Genomic DNA, 20,260 nt, shown 5'->3' on the forward strand with positions numbered 1-20,260 from the left:
ACTAGCTCAGTTGGTTGGACATCCCTCACTTGAGGCCAAGTGATCCTAGCGTTAAACTCAATGCTAGTTTTCTCTCCCTCTCTCTCTAAACAGAGAACAGCTTCTGGGACTGTGGCAAATCTTATTTTAAAAAATATTTGTGGATTCAGCATAGGATATTAAAATTATTTCATTCTGCAGCACTAAAACCTCAAAAAAATCTGATTAGCATAAAAAAGAAACAGAAATGAGCCAAGGCAATAAATATGGGCTAAAATCCATTTAATAAAAAGGAAAACAATCATGACCAAAGAACCATAATTATTTGGGGAATGTAGCAGCTTCAAAATGGTAGAACGACTGCTGCAAATCTTGTTTTTTTTTGTCTGAAGGCATTTAATAAATTGTCTCAAAGGAGAGTTTTTAAATAGAACACAAAGCTTTTGAAATAAAGCATGAAATTGTAAATTGGACATATAATAAGGAACAGAGGGTTGATGGTGTAGCCTACTGATAGTTCAAAACTGAAATAAAATACAAGAAACACAGTGCAGGTCAGTCCTCAACTGAAGGCAGAGCAAATGATTCAACAGTTCAGACTTTGTGAGAAATGAAAAAGAGATTGAATGATGAGCTGACATTTTAATGGAGTCATAACAAGGAGGAGGGGTGGGAGTGCAGAATGGCCTTTTAGTCGACTGGCCTTTATTGTGCTTGCAAGATAAACAGAAGACAAAAAGTTACATTTGCTTCAGGAAAGTTTAAAGAAACTTAATAAAGAAAGAAAAGAAACACTTGCAGGCAGTGGAAGGTGGGTGGATAGAATTGATAAAAGCACAAAACTGCTTAAATGGGAGGCTGGGAGTGGAGTGGGGATTCGGTTCTTCCTAAGTAAACCTGTTTAAGACCAAGGGTTTAATGTGCAGTAAAGAACAAATAGACAAGCTTAGTAAGGTTACTGCAGACAATAAGCATTGAATTTTCCCATCTGGTGAACAATGTTGGCAATGGAAAGTCATTAAAATCAGTCACGGGGCGAATCCAGCTTGCCTTTCTTTGGCTCTACATTGGACAACAGTGCTCAATGTCTCAGGGTATACCCCATGGCCAGCAGCCTCCTGTACTCTCCCTCCCCCCTTCTCCCATCCACAGAGGTAGGTATCAGACCCACCACATTTCTGTCCCACATTTAGAATAGAGTTCGGAATCTTGGTGCACATTAACACCTTTCAATGTAATGCTGCTGTTGGGTCTTTTTGGGCAAAGGAACAGGTACCCATCTCACTGATTCATCCAGGGCCCATCACATGTACCTCACTTGCTCTCTTTTTTAAAAACTATTGTTATTGAAAAATCTTTCTTTATAACATTAGCAAATTACAAAAATATGAAAATATAACACCATAACATCAAAAGCAATTAAAAAAACAATAAACCTACTCAATACTACTCTATAAAATAAATCAAAACTACACTTATTACAAATCAATAAGTGAATAAGTAATGTTGCTCATTGTTACAAGACCATAGCTCTCAATCTTCGAGAGCATCAATTATTAAACTCGCTTGTTCTCTCAGTGCTCACTCATTGTGCACCAACTTGGATGCTCATTACATCCTCACCTTGCCTTGCCTTTTTGAGCTTTGCTACCTCCTTCAGAACTGACAGACTGACAGTACCTCTGCTGTGCCTTGCCTTTTAGCACAGACGCAAAGCCAGAGAGCTTGTCAGCAATGACAAATCAAGAGGAAGGACACGTTGCTGTAAAGCTCCACGTTTCATCAATCTCAGAACTACAGTATATGGGCAAAAGCTTATTATTAGATATTCTGTAGGTCAAGACTGTGTAGAGATTTAAACATGGTAAAAGATATTAGTTTTAAGGGAATACGATGCAAATACTGCTCGATGACGTTGGGGTGTTGATGAGTAAGATTTAGAACAAGACTAAACTGAAGAAGAATTTTGGAAGAGCTGGAGTTTGCAAGAGATGGAGGATGGGATTATAGAAATTGAGTTTGGAGAGGCTTAAGGTGAAAAGTGTTTTAGTGGTAGAAAGGCCAAGGGAAAGTAAATGATTTATTTTTGGTAGAGACATTATTGTGTATAAAGCTCAATCCGTGGTCCACAAAATAATAAGGTTAGTAACTTTGCTTTTCTAATATAGTTCATATATTTGGCATTTTGAAATTTTGACTAAGACAATTCCTAGATCCTATGATAATCTCAGACTCAGGTGGACAGATATAGACTTCCTCAAGTCGTTCAGTTCCTGGGTTTGGAACTTTAACCCATAAAGTTCTGATTCACCCATAAGCAACATAGCAATAATATGAAACAAAGAACCATGGATGCTGGAACTCAGAAAGAGAAACAGAAACTGCCGAAGGAATTCAGCAGGCCTGGCAATATCTGTGGAGAACAGCTGAGATAATGGTTCGTGTCCAGTTAGCTTGTTCTGAAGAAGCATCACTGGATTTTAAACATTAACTCAATTTTCTATCCACAGGTGCTGCCAGACTTGCTGCTTTTGTCCAGTGACATAAAGAGAACTTGTTACGATATAAGCCATTCCTATATTAGCATCTATTGTTGTTGATATTCAGTTAAGGTAACCTCACTTTTAGAAATTAGGGGAGAGGGCCTGGGGAATGGACCTTGTGTGGAATTTGGCTGATTTATTTGCTAAAGATGAAAATTAATTGACACGGTCAATAACTACTGTCTTCACATCACAATACAAAGAAGCAAAAAGAAGAAACAGATATCAATATTATAATCAGTTTCTGAGGATATTGGGGAAGAATCCCAGACCTCATTGTATGATCTCTCACTCCTGATCAGTCAATACAGTGATTTGAAATTCTGAATGGAAGAGAAATGTGATTTAACAAGTGTTTCAATTTGTTTCTTCGGTCTTTCTGTCTTTAGTAAGGCTAAGGAGCCGTCTTCCCCTTTCCAAAGTGGTCCTGATGAACTAAGTCTGAGCTAATGTTGTTGTTTACTAAATCACAGCCTCTGTGGAGGGAGAATTAGAGTTAATTTTGCAGATTGGTAACCTGACAGAGTTTCAGAGGATTCAGGGAAGATTTATGAGAATTATTCTGGAGATGGAAGGCATCAATTCAGCGGATGAATTGGGAAAATTGGGACTGTTCTGCTTAGAAAAGGGCAGTTTAGGAGTAGATGTAATAGAGATGTTCAAAGAGAGAGCAGATAGTGAGAAACTTCTCATTGATGGAAGTGACAACAAGAGGACATTGATTTCAGGCGATTGGCACAAGAAGGAACACTATGAAGAAAAATGTTTTACACAGAAAGTGGAATGCAATGAATATGGATAAAGCACAGGAGTAAAATTAGTTGATAGGTCTTTTAGCAAACTATCACAGACACAATGGACTGAATGCTTTCAACCTATCCTGTAATTATTCAATAATTCCAGTCTGATTTTCCCTAGCTATTGTGAATAGCTAAATAAACAACACAGCTACATAAATCTCTGTGTATGACAAAGGGAACAACACTTTAGCATTCATTGAAGGTTTGTAGTAGGCATTAAGAATAAGCTAAAGCTCTTGTTTAATACTCAGGGCAGGGGGTTGAGTCTAGGTGGGATGCTCCTCAGAGGGTCAGAGTGGACTTAATGAGTCAAATGGCCTGCTTCCACACTGTAGCGATTCTATGATTCTATAAATCTTCCCTTTAATAAGTAACGTCACTACAATATGTTTAAGCTTATCATTTTCTAGAACACCTTCAATTCCAGATTTTTGTTATCTTTATCTCAAATCTTGAATGACTGCACAATTCTTCCAGATATTGTTACCTCTTCGAGGTATAAACAAATCAAAGTAGTGCACCCATTTATAATATGTAGCAAAATCTATGAAATACAATTTTGAAATTTGGCTCTGTCATTTGCCATGGCAATATACTGTGAATAATACCACGAAGACAATAAACTAATATTTTTGCAGAAATATTATTAAAAGTTGCTGAGTTATTGCTTTGTCTTTTCTTTGATGTTTAATAAATGCAGAAGAAAATTCTGACTACTTCCATTATGTTAAAATAGTTTCCCATGGGGTTTTATTATCAGTACTTTTCCACTGGAGGGTACAGGGCTTACAAACCTTAAGTCTTTGCACATTCTATGAATAGCCAGTGAGTTTGCCAAGTCTTCCTGTCAAAAATGTTGCACACTCTGATGTTTGCTAAGAGCTGTGCTAACATGAATCTGTTCAGCTGAAGAATCCAGGGTTCTGAATACACCCAAGTCTCAGCCTTCTCATATAAGCACAGGTTTCTTGACAGAAATAAAATATTTAAAGGTGTTTCAATCACAAACATGATATTGTGTAGGTAAACATATTCATTTGTGGATTTTTAATGTTTTAAAGCATTAATACACTATTGCATTTCTCGGCTAATTCAAGATGGCAGTTGAAGTAATTTTCAGAAGTTGTTTTTCCACTTCGATTGCTGGCTGGCATTGACAATCCATATTTAGCAGGTTTCGTTTCTGCTTCCTACATGTTGATTCTGTTCATGTTCAATTGTGATATTTTGTTGTTTTCTTAATAGGGAAATTGAATTAAACAGATGGAAGTGCGAGCATGAAATGTGCGTATGACTGATGTTAGACATGACATGTAGCATGCATTAGATAAACTGTTTAGTTAACAATAGATAAATGGAAAAAAAGTTTAGTGAATTTCTGAAAAATAATGAATAAGCTTCAAATTCTGACAAGCTTTATTAACAATCTAGAAAGTACTGCAGCAAGGGAGGGGTAGGCAATGTTCTATTTTCACCCTGTTCAATTAATGCAAGAAATACTGAAGCATTCAAAAGAAAACTAAACAAATCTCTAATGGAGCCATAAATAGACATCACAATCACATCCAAAAAGCATTGAGAGTAACAAAAATTCAAGCCAAAAATGTCCAAGATGCATGGATTCATAGTTAATGGCAGCATAACCTTATAATTACAAGAAGAACTGGAAATGTTGGAAATTCAAAACTCTGAAAATGCTGGAGTACATTCAGCAGGTCAGTCTGCATCTGTGGAGAGTACAAACAAACATTTCAGGTATAGATCTCTCTTGAGAACTTATGTAAAGATGAATAACTTCTAAACTGTGCTTGGCCCACAAAAGCAAAGCTGAGATGGTGTAGTCAATGCCTCCTGAAGAATTTCCAAGTTCAATAATGCCGAGAAGGAATCTGACCACATACAGAAAAAACATAACTTAATGAACATGCAAACATATGAACTGGGAGCAGGAATAGGTCTTTTGAATTTGCTCTGCCATTTAATAAGATCACAACTGATCTGACGACTCCACATGTTGGGCTTGCTCACTGCCTTTCGTCCCTATGCTTAACAAAACAAATCTATCTTTCACTGCCTTTTTAGTATTCAAAGACACTGCTTTCTACCCATGAAAATAAGAGCTTTCCAAAGACTCACAACATTTGGTGAAAAAAAAAATCTTCTTACCTTTGTTGTAAACGAGTGACCCTTTAGACTTAAAACAGTGAGCCATGATTCTAGAATCTCCCACAAGGATCCTTTCAACATCCACCCAGCAAATGCCCCTCAGGAACATGTTTATGTGTTTGAATTTCTATTCCAGGTTATATAGTCAATGAATGCTTGATGAAGGTTTCTGGTGTATTATTATTTCTAAACCTGGGTTCAAGTATGGATGAAAGAATGTAAAGTTTTAAGTTTGATTTGTACTTTTATATTGTGTGAGTTAGGAAAGGGATGAGCTGATTTTAGTTCCGTTTTTGTGAGTGGTGCCACGCTTTCTGAAGTTTTGTTTACATGTGTATCGATGCGGTTTTTAAAACTCTTGTGGTTATTTGTCCTTCCGTCTTCACAATAAGGAAGGGCTGCAAGTGAGCTATGCCAGAAGCAGACAGTGATAGAATTCAGCTCTTTTATAAAAACAGAACCATCCAGGTGGTCAGTGATTGGCGGATTTCTTTTCATGTAAAAAAGTCTATACTGGCAGCAGTACAGTTTAGCAATCTTTAGAACAGTCAATGCAGAAAAGAAGAACTCCTGATGGTGAATGACTTAAGAAGCGAAGAGCTCCAGAAACAGAAGGCTGCAAAAAGGAATTGAAAACCATGTAAGAAATAACTTAAGTGTAGTCGCAATTTGTTTTAAGGTACTTAGGATGAGACAATGACTAAAAGGAGATCATGGAGTGAATGTGGAAGTTTGTCAGAAAGAAATAATGCAACAGAACAATGAACTTTACACTTTAAAGTGACCTTTCTCTGGTATTTGAGTGTCTGTAAGGATGGTGTTGTGGGTAATGCGGTTGACTTCTTATTTTTGATATTAGTAAGAAGGCCATTTCAATTAATTCTTAAAGGATATAATACCTCATTTTTTTCCCTTTTGTGTGTAACTTTAATGTTCCTTTGTTAGAAGAACATGAGCAGCTTCTTGTCAATATGTTCAGTGACTGAACATCATGTTAATCAAATTGCAGAAATAAAACTAATGGTCAACCAAGCCAGATCTAACTCTGGAATCTGACTTGTTCATATTATCACAAGCTGCTGTCAAAACAATATGTTCTTGTGTCTCAGATCTGAAAAATAGAGCTCAGCAGCAAGTAATATGTTATGAATGAAGTGATTCCTACAAGCATCCAAGATTATTTCAGGTTACTTATTCAGAACCAGAGTTTAAAAGTCTCAAATGATGTGTGGATCACAGACTATGAGGAAACACATAAATACTCAACTATGTAACCATACCAATGATACAGACACCAGTGATGTAAATTAATGGTGGTAAAAGGGAATAGACAGTTTACATTGACAATTCTCCAAACATTGACAAGATATTTTCCAGGAATTTAAATTATGTGTTACTTCAACAGAACTACAAAAGAGCTTCCAATGTCAGTATCTGCCTGCAGAACTACAGGCCTAGTAAGAGACCACCAGTGTTAAAGGGAAATTACAGGCCTGGAGATAATGACAAAAAAAATTACCTTTACATGGGACATTTCATGCAGCAATTTAACAGTACCCAGAAACGATAAAGGTCCTTGAAACATTGATAAGTATTATGGCACATTCCTGCTCGGCATTCCTGCTCGGGTGCTCCGGTTTCCTCCCACAGTCCAAAAGATGTGCAGGGTCAGGTGAATTGGCCATGCTAAATTGCCCGTAGTGTGAGGTAAGGGGTAAATGTAGGGGTATGGGTGGGTTGCGCTTCAGCGGGGCGGTGTGGACTTGTTGGGCTGAAGGGCCTGTTTCCATACTGTAAGTAATCTAATCTAATCATTTAGAAATGCAATCTTAGAAGGCAAATAGGATAAAATACTGTACAATGTGCAAATTGTACAAAAATGAGTGTGTACTACAACATTTACTCAACTATCTTTTTCCTCATGTATGACGATGATCATCTCTGTTTGTATTCTTTGATGGCAAGTTGATATTGGTCGGTGCTGCCCCTCTCTAATAGCTGAGTAGCTTACCAGGCGGAATCAGAGGGCAGTAATGTTATAGGTCTGGAGTAGCATGAAGGCCAGGCCAGGTAAGAGCAGCCAATTTACTTCCCAAAAGAACCTTAGTGTACACAAATTAGTTTTTACAGCAATTGATGATAATTTCATTGTCATCTTTACTGAGACTAGCTTTCAAATCCATATTTTTAAAAATATTGAATTTATATTCCAGCAATTGCAATAGTGGGATATGAGCACATGTCCCCAGTGCATTAACCTCGCTCTCTGTTCTAGTGACAGGATAATTACACCACCATTTGGTCCCACAGCAGCAGATCCTAAAAGGATTCCAACTGTTCTTGAAAGGCTATGACCTGCATGGCATTCTGAAGAGATAAGCAAAATACTATGCAACATGTTACTCTGAGAAACAGTGGCATCATGCAAACTGACTGCAACCATTGCCATTTTATTAAGAGCTGGAGCTGTTTGTCCACTGATTATTGAAATGTCTAATAATGGAAATCATCAAATCCTAAAGAGGCCATGATTGAAATGAGACAAAAAAGAAATTACTAGAGAAGCTCAGCAGATCTTGACAGCATCTGTGGAGAGAAAACAGAGTTATGGTATAATGGTAGCATCACTTCTTAAGAAGGGTTACTGGACCCAAAATGTTGACTCTGTTTTCTCTCCACAGATGCTGGCAGATTTGCTGAGTTTCTCCAACAATTCCTATTTTTGTTTCAGGTTTCCAGCATCCAAAGTTCTTTGATTTATATTAGGAGTGTCTCAGTGCCAAAAATCTGAAACTGGTTTGTATCTAATCTGCCTTATCTAATCATAAAGCTTTCAGTCTGTGATTCACAGAAGGAGGAAGCACCGACTTAGCCCAGTCATTTCAAGACTATGGACCTAATGCTGGAAAGTGGGGATAGCGGAGATTTGGTGTTATTTTGGCAGTACAGACCTCATGGGCCAAAGGGCCTCATCTACACTGTATGATTTCATGATGTTGCGGGTTCCATTGTCACATATTCATTGTAATGGAGAAAGGCATTCCATGTTAGTTTTGCAAATAAAAACATTTCTATGACACACGTCAATTGTCAGATATTTTCCCAGACAACAAGTAAATGTTGTTTTATTTGAGCTTCCATTTTTGTCTTTCCCATGTATTTCTACTGGAGTACTACATTTCTGATATTAACAACTATCTATACAAAATCAGTACATATTAATATGAATATATACATACAGAGAGAGAAAGTTACTCTGCTAAATCCACTGGGGCTAAAGGTGAATGCAAACATGTTAACTAACAGGCCTTGCAGCTGGTCGTGCAGCTGTGTATAGTGTTCATTGAGAATAAACAAAGGAACTCATCCGAATAGAAGAATAACACACCACTTATTATTTTTATAACTTTGGTCTCCCTGATTTACGATCAATTTTACTTTGGTTTGAACTGGTAATATTCCAAAGCACCGTTTTTATTTTGTCTAATTGTGTTGGATTTATAACAATGTACCATTGTGTTGCAAGAAAGCCAGCTGTTCAGAAGAAAACAGAGTGTTACTTTCTGATAACCTATGTAAATTCAATCTGTTCCAGACAATAGCTGCAGATGGATAGCAAGCTTGCACTAAGCAAACAATGGAACAGCAATCGATTAAAATTCAATCTTTGGCTTTCTCTGTTACTTACTGTGGACGCAGTGGGCTGGGTTTTCTGGACATAAGGAGGACCAATGCATCGGCAAGCTTTATAACAATTGGAATACTAGTGCTGCTGAGGCAAAAACTTCCAAGATTGATTGAGCACAATGGCTACAAGGAAAGGCTGAGGGAATGGGCAGTCATCTCCATACCCATTCCTTTCTTCGCTCTTTTTGTTTTGTGATCACTGTCTCCTAAGGGTTCCTTCACCTTAAGCTCCCTTATCAAATCTAAATATTGCACCACACTAAATCCAGCACTGCCTGTTCCCTGGTGGGCTCCACCACAAGCTGCTCCAAAAAGCCATCTTGTAGACATCCCACAAATTCCTTTCCTTGCAATCCACTACCAACCTGAATTTCCCAGTCCACCTGAATATTGAAATCCACCATGATCACTGTAACTTTGTAATTGTACCAACCTCCACCACTTCCTCAGGATGGGGTTGGAGGCGCGGGGTGGGGGCAGATGTGGGCCGGGTTGGACGGGGTTAGAGGCGGGTGAGAACGGACATGGGGTTGGGAAGGACATTGAGTGGGGGCAGACGGGGGTGGGGAGAGCAGGGGCTTGCGCGAGGTTTGCTACTGCCTAGTCTCCTGAATGGGAACACACTTAGCAAGTGTTCGCTGTGTCAATCCCATTGAACTGATTGGGGGTGGGGGGCTGGGGGAGGTTTTAGCAATGCTGCAGGTCCTTTGCACACAAGTGTGTGTCTGCTCAGAAATACACCCTGAGACAGAGAGGGGAAAGATAGGCAGAGCGAGGAAAAACAAAACTTCAGAAATCTCCGAGCCCCAGTGGAGAGGCATTGAATCAATTAACCTAATAATCAATTATCTGAACAAAATACTGCCAGTTCATCTTGTTCGGATAATTGAGGTTCCTCTGTATTCAACTTGATCACAGAAGGAGTTACATAGTTGCTTGTCCTCTTCGATCATGTCACAGATGCTGGTCCTCCCTTGTTATCAGTTTACAATTTCAGCAACATGGGATGGAAAATATCATGATGCTGCAGGGCAAGTCTAACCATGAGTGAACAATATGCATTTCACTGCTATGGCAATTTTTAGCTAATTGTTATTTTTCCTATAGCTAGAATCAGAATGAAGAGGGAGGAATGGTCATGCGCACTGCTGTTTTGATACAATTCATATAAAAATGTATGACGAAGCCTGTATTTTCCTAAAGTATAAACTGTTGGATGGCATTGGACCATGTAGTTGAGGTGTCTGAAAGACTTGTGAAAGATTCAGCTTGAATAAGTTTCTTTTCTTATTGTTCATAAGTTGCTAAGGTCAATTATTTATTGTACCCATTAAATTAAAATAGGTTACTTTTCAGTGTCTGGATTAGTGGTGCTGGAAAAGCACAGCAATTCAGGCAGCATCCGAGGACAGGCAAAATCGACGTTTCGGGCAAAAGCCCTTCATCAGGAATAAAGGCAGAGAGCCTGAAGCGTGGAGAGATAAGCTAGAGGAGGGTGGGGGTGGGGAGAGAGTAGCATAGAGTAGAATAGGTCAGTGGGGGAGGAGATGAAGGTGATAGGTCAGGGAGGAAAGGGTGGAGTGGATAGGTGGAAAAGGAGCTGGGCAGGTCGGACAAGTCCGGACAAGACAAGGGGACAGTGTTGAGCTGGAAGTTTGGAACTAGGGTGAGGTGGGGGAAGGGGAAATGAGGAAGCTGTTGAAGTCCATATTGATGCCCTGGGGTTGAAGTGTTCCGAGGCGGAAGATGAGGCGTTCTTCTTCCATGCATCTGGTGGTGAGGGAGCGGCGGTGGAGGAGGCCCAGCACCTCCATATCCTCGGCAGAGTGGGAGGGGGAGTTGAAATGTTGGGCCACGGGGTGGTTTGGTTGATTGGTGCGGGTGTCTCGGAGATGTTCCCTAAAGCGCTCTGCTAGGAGGCGCCCAGTCTCCCCGATGTAGAGGAGACCGCATCGGGAGCAACGGATACAATAAATGATATTAGTGGATGTGCAGGTAAAACTTTGATGGATGTGGAAGGCTCCTTTAGGGCCTTGGATGGAGGTGAGGGAGGAGGTGTGGGCACAGGTTTTACTGTTCCTGCGGTGGCAGGGGAAAGTGCCAGGATGGGAGGGTGGATCGTAGGGGGGGCGTGGACCTGACCAGGTAGTCACGGAGGGAACGGTCTTTGCGGAAGGCGGAAAGGGGTGGGGAGGGAAATATATCCCTGGTGGTGGGGTCTGTTTGGAGGTGGTGGAAATGTCGGCGGATGATTTGGTTTATGCGAAGGTTGGTAGGGTGGAAGGTGAGCACCATGGGCATTCTGTCCTTGTTGCGGTTGGAGGAGTGGGGTCTGAGGGCGGAGGTGTGGGATGTAGACGAGATGCGTTGGAGGGCATCTTTAACCACGTGGGAAGGGAAATTGCGGTCTCTAAAGAAGGAGGCCATCTGGTGTGTTCTATGGTGGAACTGGTCCTCCTGGGAGCAGATACGGCGGAGGCGGACGAGTAGGGAATACGGGATGGCATTTTTGCAAGAGATAGGGTGGGAAGAGGTGTAATCCAGGTAGCTGTGGGAGTCAGTGGGTTTGTAAAAAATGTCAGTGTCAAGTCGGTCGTCACTGATGGAGATGGAGAGGTCCTGGAAGGGGAGGGAGGTGTCAGAGATGGTGACCGCCACCTCCACCGCCACTCCCTCACCACCAGACGCATGGAAGAAGAACGCCTCATCTTCCGCCTCGGAACACTTCAACCCCAGGGCATCAATGTGGACTTCAACAGCTTCCTCATTTCCCCTTCCCCCACCTCATCCTAGTTTCTAACCTCCAGCTCAACACTGTCCCCTTGTCTTGTCCGGACTTGTCCGACCTGCCCAGCTCCTTTTCCACCTATCCACTCCACCCTCTCCTCCCTGACCTATCACCTTCATCTCCTCCCCCACTGACCTATTGTACTCTATGCTACTCTCTCCCCACCCCCACCCTCCTCTAGCTTATCTCTCCACGCTTCAGGCTCTCTGCCTTTATTCCTGCCTTTTGCCCGAAACGTCGATTTTGCCTGTCCTCGGATTTTGCCTGTCCTCAGATTTTGCCTGTCCTCGGATGCTGCCTGAATTGCTGTGCTCTTCCAGCACCACTAATCCAGAATCTGGTTTCCAGCATCTGCAGTCATTGTTTTTACCTCGGACTTTTCAGTGTGGCTAGGAGAGACTAGAATTTGGAAATATTTCCTGCTCCATGATTGTATTCCATTGAGAAAACAGATTAGGAATACTTCAATAAATCCAGAAGGCTGAGCATCAACTTGTTCAAAAATTGGTGTGCATATTATGATTGGAAAGAAAATAGGAAATGCAGGTTGTAAGGAAAAAAGTATTCGTGAAGGAATGTTAGTGTGAAGTTAAGGGAAGGTCAATATTGTTGCTTTTTGACCTGAGACATTCCTCGCATGTATTCTAGTCCAAATATGGTCTGATCATAGTCTGCAAACAACTCTAAGTGTGATTACAATTTCCTGAATTGATCGTCAAATGACTTAATATTCAAGCAATTAATGAATGGAATCTGAAATAACCCATGTCTTTAGTTCTTGGTGAAAGATACAATGACATGCCCATCCTTTGTATTCTGAAACATACATATTTTGCATTGGTAATTCATAAATATTATTACTTTCTTGCACAGACCCTCCAAAACTGTTATTTTTGTCAAGGTGCAGCTACATGCATAGGTATATCATATTGAAAAATATTTGACAGATAGGGTTAATCCAGTGGTTGACCTCATAACAATTTAACGTAAGCATTTTTCTCTTTCAAGTGTTCTTGATGGTTTATAAATTACAGTACTTTTTTGGGGACGTGCAAAGCAATGTTGAAATGTACTGATGATAACCCATAACCCAAATGGAATAATAAAAATTAATTAGAATACTTGGCTATTTCAATGGAGTTTACTACTGCAGTCCAGCCACTTCAAAATTACAAGATGGTCTGTGATTTAGGAACATCTGATTTATGGTTATGAACGAGATCCCATATTACTATAAGTTTTAAGGATCTGACATGAAAACGTTCGATCATATTGATGGATATTTTACACTTTACTATATTGTGTTCCTACTTGTGAACAAATCAAATTATGAACATACCCAGAAATGGAACCCTGGGGGCTGCTTGTTTATACATTGCAGGGAAAGACAGTGTGATAGTCCTGTCCAGGCTGTAACCTTCTTCTGAATTACTTGAGCATCAGGATGATGAAAAATATAACAATATTAGTTAGACTTAAAGAGTGAATGGCCACATTTGTATTTCTGCATGTTTTGTTTTCTTCCATTTTGACACCTTATAATGAAACATGTCTAAATCATGGGGAAGGTTTTATGAAGGGATGTTATTTTTAAGGATTATTTGTGGACCCCTGTAAATATATCTTTAACATATAAATGAAGGACATTTTGCTAAGGAGAAGGCAACAGCCTCAATATTGCACAAGGAGCAGGAAGACCAGTTGAGCGTTACAGTCTGAAGAACTTCTAGTCAGGAAGAGATCACATGGCCCAGGCCCTGAGTGGGATAAGGCAATTGCATTTTTGAACTGTGTGGGAGAAAATGTGAGTCCTGAAAGAGAGCCAGCAGCACATTGCTCCCTATCTCTAATTTTGCAATTCCTCTCAGTAAAGTGTTAGCTGGAAATCCTTTGAGAGGCACCTTTAATATTGGATGTGAGTTTCTGAAGATTTTCATCTATCTGAAGCAAAGGGAATTCAATCAGCTTGTTCCAGAAAAAAAACTGTGATAACAGCTTGGACAGCGTACCTCCAAAATCAGCACACTGTTTCATAAAATCCCTACAGTATAGATAGGAGCTGTTTGCCCGTCAAGTCCGCACTGGTCTTCTGAAGAGCAAGCCACTCAGAGCCATCCTATCCCCCATAACCCTGCATTTACTGTGGCTAATCCACCCAGCCTACACATTCCTGGACAATATGAGTAATTTAGCATGCCCAATCCACCTAACCTATAAATCTTTGGACTGTGAATGAAAATCAGAAACCCACATACTCACAGGGAAAATATTCAAACTCCACACAGGCAGTCACCCAACATTAGAACCCTGATCCTGGTGCTATGAGACAGCAATGCTAACCACTGAGCCATTGTGCTGCCCATTTGGGTCAATCCATACATCTGTTCTCTTTTTATGAGTTTAACTCTCACTTGGTCAAAGTTCTTTAAAGTTAACGCTTTTCAAATATTTCATTTTATTTATTTCTCTTCAGAATTCTGTGTATGTGTATGTTAGCTTCTTACAGTAGTATACATGTGTAACATGAGATTAGAATGCATGGAAGACCCAAAGACCATGAAGCTGGTAATTACATGGGCACAAAGTCCTTATAAACATGAAGGAAAATTAAAGTTAAACAAGGAAGTATTTACATGAAATCAAGTTTGTCGTTTATAGTGGTTTGACAAATTGTTTGTCTATCTGCTTCATCTTCCCTGCAGAGCTCCATCCCCAAACTCATCTTTCTTCCAGAGAGGGTCCATCCAACTGTTCCAGCTGTCTTCCCTCAATGTCGCCACCACCTTGAGTACCACCAAAACTGCCCAAGCCGCCTTGCTCTGTGCTGTCCCTCGGCATTTTCACTTGTCACTGGAAATTCCATCACAATCGCAGAGTCCAAGTTGTCATAGTTTTTGCATCTTTGTTTGAGCAAGTTTGTGTTGATTACATACCAGTTATTTGTTGTTGACTGAAAAAAGGGCTGATTTGTTCTTAACACTGAAACTGTCACAATCTGACATTTATTTAATTGGCCATATCACCAATCTGGTTAGAAATAAAATTTACCACAGAAGAAGTGGAACTAAAAAAGCAAATAACACATATTTCCATTCTGAGTTGTAACAAAGAGAATAGGAACAGCACTAAAATAAGATTGGTTAAGGAAATGCTCATCTTAGCCTGGTTGGAAATCATATTGAGATTCCTCAGGTATACACTAGGTCATAAAGGTGAAGAGTTGAGAAGTGTGGCACTGAAAAGCACAGCAGGACGTGCAGCATCCGAGGAGCAGGAGAGCCACCATTTTGGGCATAAGCCTGACTTATTCTTGATGAAGGGCTTAAGCCCGAAATGTCGACTCTCCTGTTGCTCAAATGTTGCCTGACCTGCTATGTTTTTCCAGCCCCACATTTTTGACTCCGACTCTCCAGCATCTGCAGTCCTCACTTTCTCTATAATGGTGAAGAGACAATTAATCATAGTCCCAGCCCAACCACACATTTTAACTCTATGATTCCACATAGCTAGGCCATGGAATGATATTTAACTGTTGATGCAATTATTAGAAGTTTACACTGCCAAGTAAAAGAAATTTAGTACCAATAAATTAAATAGCTGGGAATGCGATAGGTAGATGAAGGTGGGGGGTGATGGTGATAAATTGGTGGGGAGGGTGGAGGGGGTAGGTGAGAAGGAAGATGGACAGGGAAGACAGTTCAAGAGGGCAGTGCCAAGTTGGGAGGTTGGGTCTGGGATAGGTCCCATTTCCAGCTACCTTCCCCCTAGCCCCACAATCCCCCTCCCCACTCATTTACCTCTCAGCCCCCTTGGAGCCATCCGCTCATTCCTGACGATGAGCTCATGCTCGAAACATCGATTTTCCTGCTCCTTGAATGCTACCTGACCGGCTGTGCTTTTCCAGCGTCACACTTTTCCACTCCAAAATGAATCAAATCTTTTTATTTTCTCTCCATAGCCTTGTGTCTTCTTTTGCTTCGAATACTTCACTATTTCCCTCATGACAGATGTCTGTAATTTAACCATTCTCTAAGGCAAAGTATATATGCAATTTATTTTATCAAATGGTCCTGAGTGGTCATTTTAAAATAATGTCCAATGGATACAGATTTGTATCTCATAGGAAATAATCTGCGTCCATTCATTCTGATGGAACGCTTTCAATATTTTAAAATTTCTATCCAAAATTTATATGGTAGTCAAGTTTTGGGACCTTGTTCTTTTAATTTGTGGTGAAATGGAGAAATGAGTGGGGTCATGTAGCCTTGTCAAATTCTGCCTGGCAACAAGTCCAAATGCCTGGTTGTTAAAAGTTAAAGGAATATCCAGCATGTTCTGCTGGAAGAATTTGTTTACATCTGTAAACAATTGCAAAAAGGTTTCTGTTAGCTACAGGTAGTCTCCAAGCCTCACAGAGAGGAATTAGCAATGTCAAGTTTTTTGAAGATTTATATTTTAATCTATTTTTAATTCTAAAGTAAAATGGATTTAGGGATCTAACAGGTAATTAGTTATATTTTTCCCAGATACAAACCCCCATGTGATTTAGGTTGCCATGGGCATGGACTTAAAGAAGGAACAATCAATAAAAAGTCATGTGATATCAGGTTGCATGTTTTTTAAGGTATTGTGAAACTTATAAACTGGTTAGTTTGCATGGATATGATATAGAGGAAGGAAGGAAGGGAGCGAGGAAGGAAAAGAGGGAGGGAGGAAGGAAGGAAGGAAGGAAAGGAGGGAGGAAGGAAGATAGTCTTCATTGCTAACCAATTCGGCAGGTGGGAGTTCATGTCAGACTGATGTGAACATGTTTGTGAGGATTTAAATGTGATTGGAAGATATACTTTTCTAAGCTAGAGGAAGAAATCTCCAGGTAACTCTCATGATGCCAGAATACTGTGATTAAACATTACCCATCTAGGAAATGAGAAGAAGGACACAGGCCAACAGAAGCTGCGAACAGCTTTGGAGGAAAATAAATCATGGCGTGGAACATCTGGCTGTGTTGAACGCTAAATTAAGGAAACATTTCTGTTGTTGAGACCATAAGTTGCCTATTGCTTCTTGACAGTTGTTGAAATGTTTACAGTTTAAGACAGTCTTTGGTAGAATTGACACTTTTTGGCAGCTCTTGAAACATTTGACTCTTCTTGATAATTCATATCATGTTTGATACTTGAGAGTTCTACGGTTCCCTTTAGGCACGATTGTTTCTATTGCTAACAATGGGAAAGGATACCTGAATGCATCCCACCTTTCTCCCTCAATGCCCAACGGTACATAACAACATACTCAAATGTCCAGGCTCATACCATATAAAGACCCTACCTCACTGAGGACTACCCTGCCCTTGCAAAGGAATCTACATAGTTATTTTCAGGCCTAAAGTGCATATTCTAGATTCCATCCTATGTGGATTCCAAGATACCTCTTCAGTCAATTTGGATGATTTAAATGGCCAGCTGCCTCTTGGAGTTCTAGCAAAATTGTCGTCAATGGAGATCAAGGTGATAACTTTCCACTGTTTAGAGCCATATCTCCCCAAGGAAGATATTTTCAGCTATTGGAGGTCAACTCTTTCTGAATTTCTCAAGATAGTCTTCTACAACCCAAATACCTTTTGTCACTTCATCAACGACCTTCCCTGTATGTTATGGTCAGCAGTGGATGTTTGCTGATGAATGCCCAATATTCAGCTGCATTCACGATTCTTCAGAGACTGAATCAGTTGATGTCCAACTACAGCAAGACCAATATAATATCCAGGTTTTAGTTGACAAGTGGTATAGTAACATTCACGCCATCTAAATGCCAGACAATGATATTTCCAACAAGAGACTATGTAGCCATCATGTTAAAAATTGATCACATTACTGTGGGATGGGATGGTTAAATGGTATTGAACTGGGTGATCAGAAGTGGCCATATTGAATCACAGGGCAGCCTTATTGGGCTGAATGATCTACAACTGTTCTCATGTTCAGTTGCTTCTCTGCTACTAGTACCTTGAGAAAAAAAATCTCAGACAATATAATGAAATGTAAAATGCTCTGCTACTTATGCCCTTATGGAAAGTCTGGGATTTACTGTGAAGCACAGCAGAAACACTGGAATCCACAGTGCAGGACCCCTCCAAAGTTGAAGAGTAGGGTATAGATTAAACAGTTAAATGTATTATGGTGAAGCTCCCCATTTGTGCATCTAATTTGTGCAGAAGGTGGCTTCAAAGTAAGGAGTCAAGTATTATCACCTGAAGTGATGTTGTCTCAGTTTATTGCTCTGCCGAAGACATTTTTGTGAAAGGATGACACAATTGTTTCAGTGTTCCAGTAAAGTCACAGCCTTCAAATTTTTTAAAATCTCATTCTAAAGATGTGAATGTGCATACTATACCTCTAGAGTTGCGCAGTACATTTTTGTGAGTACACTGGTACCTTAAGACTTACTCGTCACAGACATATTATGCACTTTTAGTGCAATCATTTCCACCCCCTCTCCACCAACACAACTGTTGGGTAACATTCCACCCTAATCATTCACTGTGTGACACATTCCCAGCTTCTTTGCTTGTTTGCAGTAAGATTTTAACATTTATAAAAAAAAAGCTATTCACATGTTCCTACTCACGTATTATTGTGGTTGACTCCTAACTGCCCCCTGAAATGGTGTTGCAAGATAGTTTGTGCCAGATGGTTGAACTGCAGTGGTTCAAGAGGGCAATTGAGGGGGGGAAAAATCTGGATTCAATGCTCACATCCAAAGTAAGAATATGAAAAAAAAAACACACAATTAATTGGCGTCTCCAAGAAAATCTGGTTTTTGGAATCACATAGAGTAAATTGAAGCAGATGAATTTTAATCAGTTGGCTGTAGGTGACAAATTGCTTTGGTACTTTGTGTCTTCTCTCTATTAGCCAAGCTTCTTCTATGGTGTCTCGGAAGTGAGATTTTCACAGCAGCCAGCTATGATTTCTTTTGACTGTTGGGAGCTGAGGCGAGTCCTATAATTTTACACAGCATTGTAACATGGTCTGAGCTGCAGCCATGGGTGATTGGATCTTCTTGATATTGTCCACAAAACTGAACTTGACACATGATCTCTTAAAGGGGGATGCCCGCCTTGGAGTCACTTTTTTTTTTAATTCTAAGGCTTGAGTGCAATTCCTTCCAGCTGTTAGAAAAGACCTCTCTTCTAGCCATTGTCCTGTGTCATGACAGCCCTGCCATCCCTTGTCACATTGCAAATAATCACTTTGACATAAAAAGTCGCATAGTTTGAGGTGATAAGTTAGAAATCCCATGGAAGAAAGCAGTAACTTCATAAACCTACTTTGAAGGAATACTGACCAATCCCCATGCAACATAGAAACACTGAAAGCAGGAACGGGATCAGGCTGTTCAGTCCTTCAAGTCTGCTCAGCCATTTAATATGATCATAGCTGACTATCCTATGCAGTACCCTACATCTGCTTTTTTCCTAAACCTTTTGATCTTTTTAGCCCTCAGAACTTAGTCAACTCCTTCTTGAAAACATTCAATGTTTTGGCCTCAACCGCTTCCTGTGGCTGAGAATTCTAAGGTTCACCACTCTCTGGGTGAAGAAATTTCTCCTCAGCTCAGTCCTAATTCAGATCTTACCCATTTCCTTAGTCTGTGAATCCTGGTCTGAACTCCCCAGTCATCCTTTCTGTTTTAACCCTGTCTGGTCCTGTTAGAAATGTATCCAATTCTATGAGATTGCCTCCCCATCCCATTCTTCTAAACTCCAGTGAATATAATTCTAACTGATCCAAATCTGTTCATACCTTAGTCTTGCCATCCCAAGGATCAATCAGGAGGCTGGGAGAACACAGCTAGCCAGGTAGCGTCAAGAGGTGGAGAAGTCAATGTTTCGGATGTAAACCTATTTCAGGACTTGGGGTGGTGTAAGGGCAGCTGCAGATAAAGGGGGTGGGGGGTGAAGGAGCATTTGCGTGGGGAGAGGGGCGGAGTGGTGAACACAGGTAGAGAGTACAGCCTGGTTGCTCGATGGGAGGAATGAATCTGGTTGGTGGTTGGAAGGAAGGGTCGATCAGAGGAATAGAAGGGAGGGGGAGAGGCTGGAAAAGGAGTTTGGGATGGGAAGGGAGGTTATTTGAAATTGGAGAACTCAATGCTGAGTCCTCTGGGCTGTAGGCTGCCCAGGTGGAAGAAGTGGTCTCCACCAAACGTAAACTAAGCCAACGTTTTGCCGAGCATGTCAGCTTCAATTTCCCTTCCCACTCCCTTTCCAACATGACCATCCTTGCCCTCCTCCA

The 20,260-nt window shown here is 40.4% G+C and overlaps 1 long non-coding RNA gene across 2 annotated transcripts in view; it reads right to left on the reverse strand.

The window, feature by feature from the left end:
• Positions 1 to 4,354: 4,354 nt before the first annotated feature.
• The window catches only part of LOC122555355 (uncharacterized), a 74,483-nt gene continuing 58,577 nt past the window's right edge, over positions 4,355 to 20,260 (reverse strand). For both annotated transcript variants that reach the window (XR_015758819.1, XR_006313239.2), the window contains exon 3: positions 4,355 to 5,049. This is a non-coding gene — a long non-coding RNA (uncharacterized LOC122555355). The remainder of the gene's footprint in view (positions 5,050 to 20,260) is intronic.

This window comes from Chiloscyllium plagiosum, unplaced genomic scaffold, assembly GCF_037043375.1.
Source record: "Chiloscyllium plagiosum isolate Xiang-an unplaced genomic scaffold, Cpla_swu_hap1 HiC_scaffold_12, whole genome shotgun sequence".
Classification (NCBI taxonomy): Eukaryota; Metazoa; Chordata; class Chondrichthyes; order Orectolobiformes; family Hemiscylliidae; genus Chiloscyllium; species Chiloscyllium plagiosum.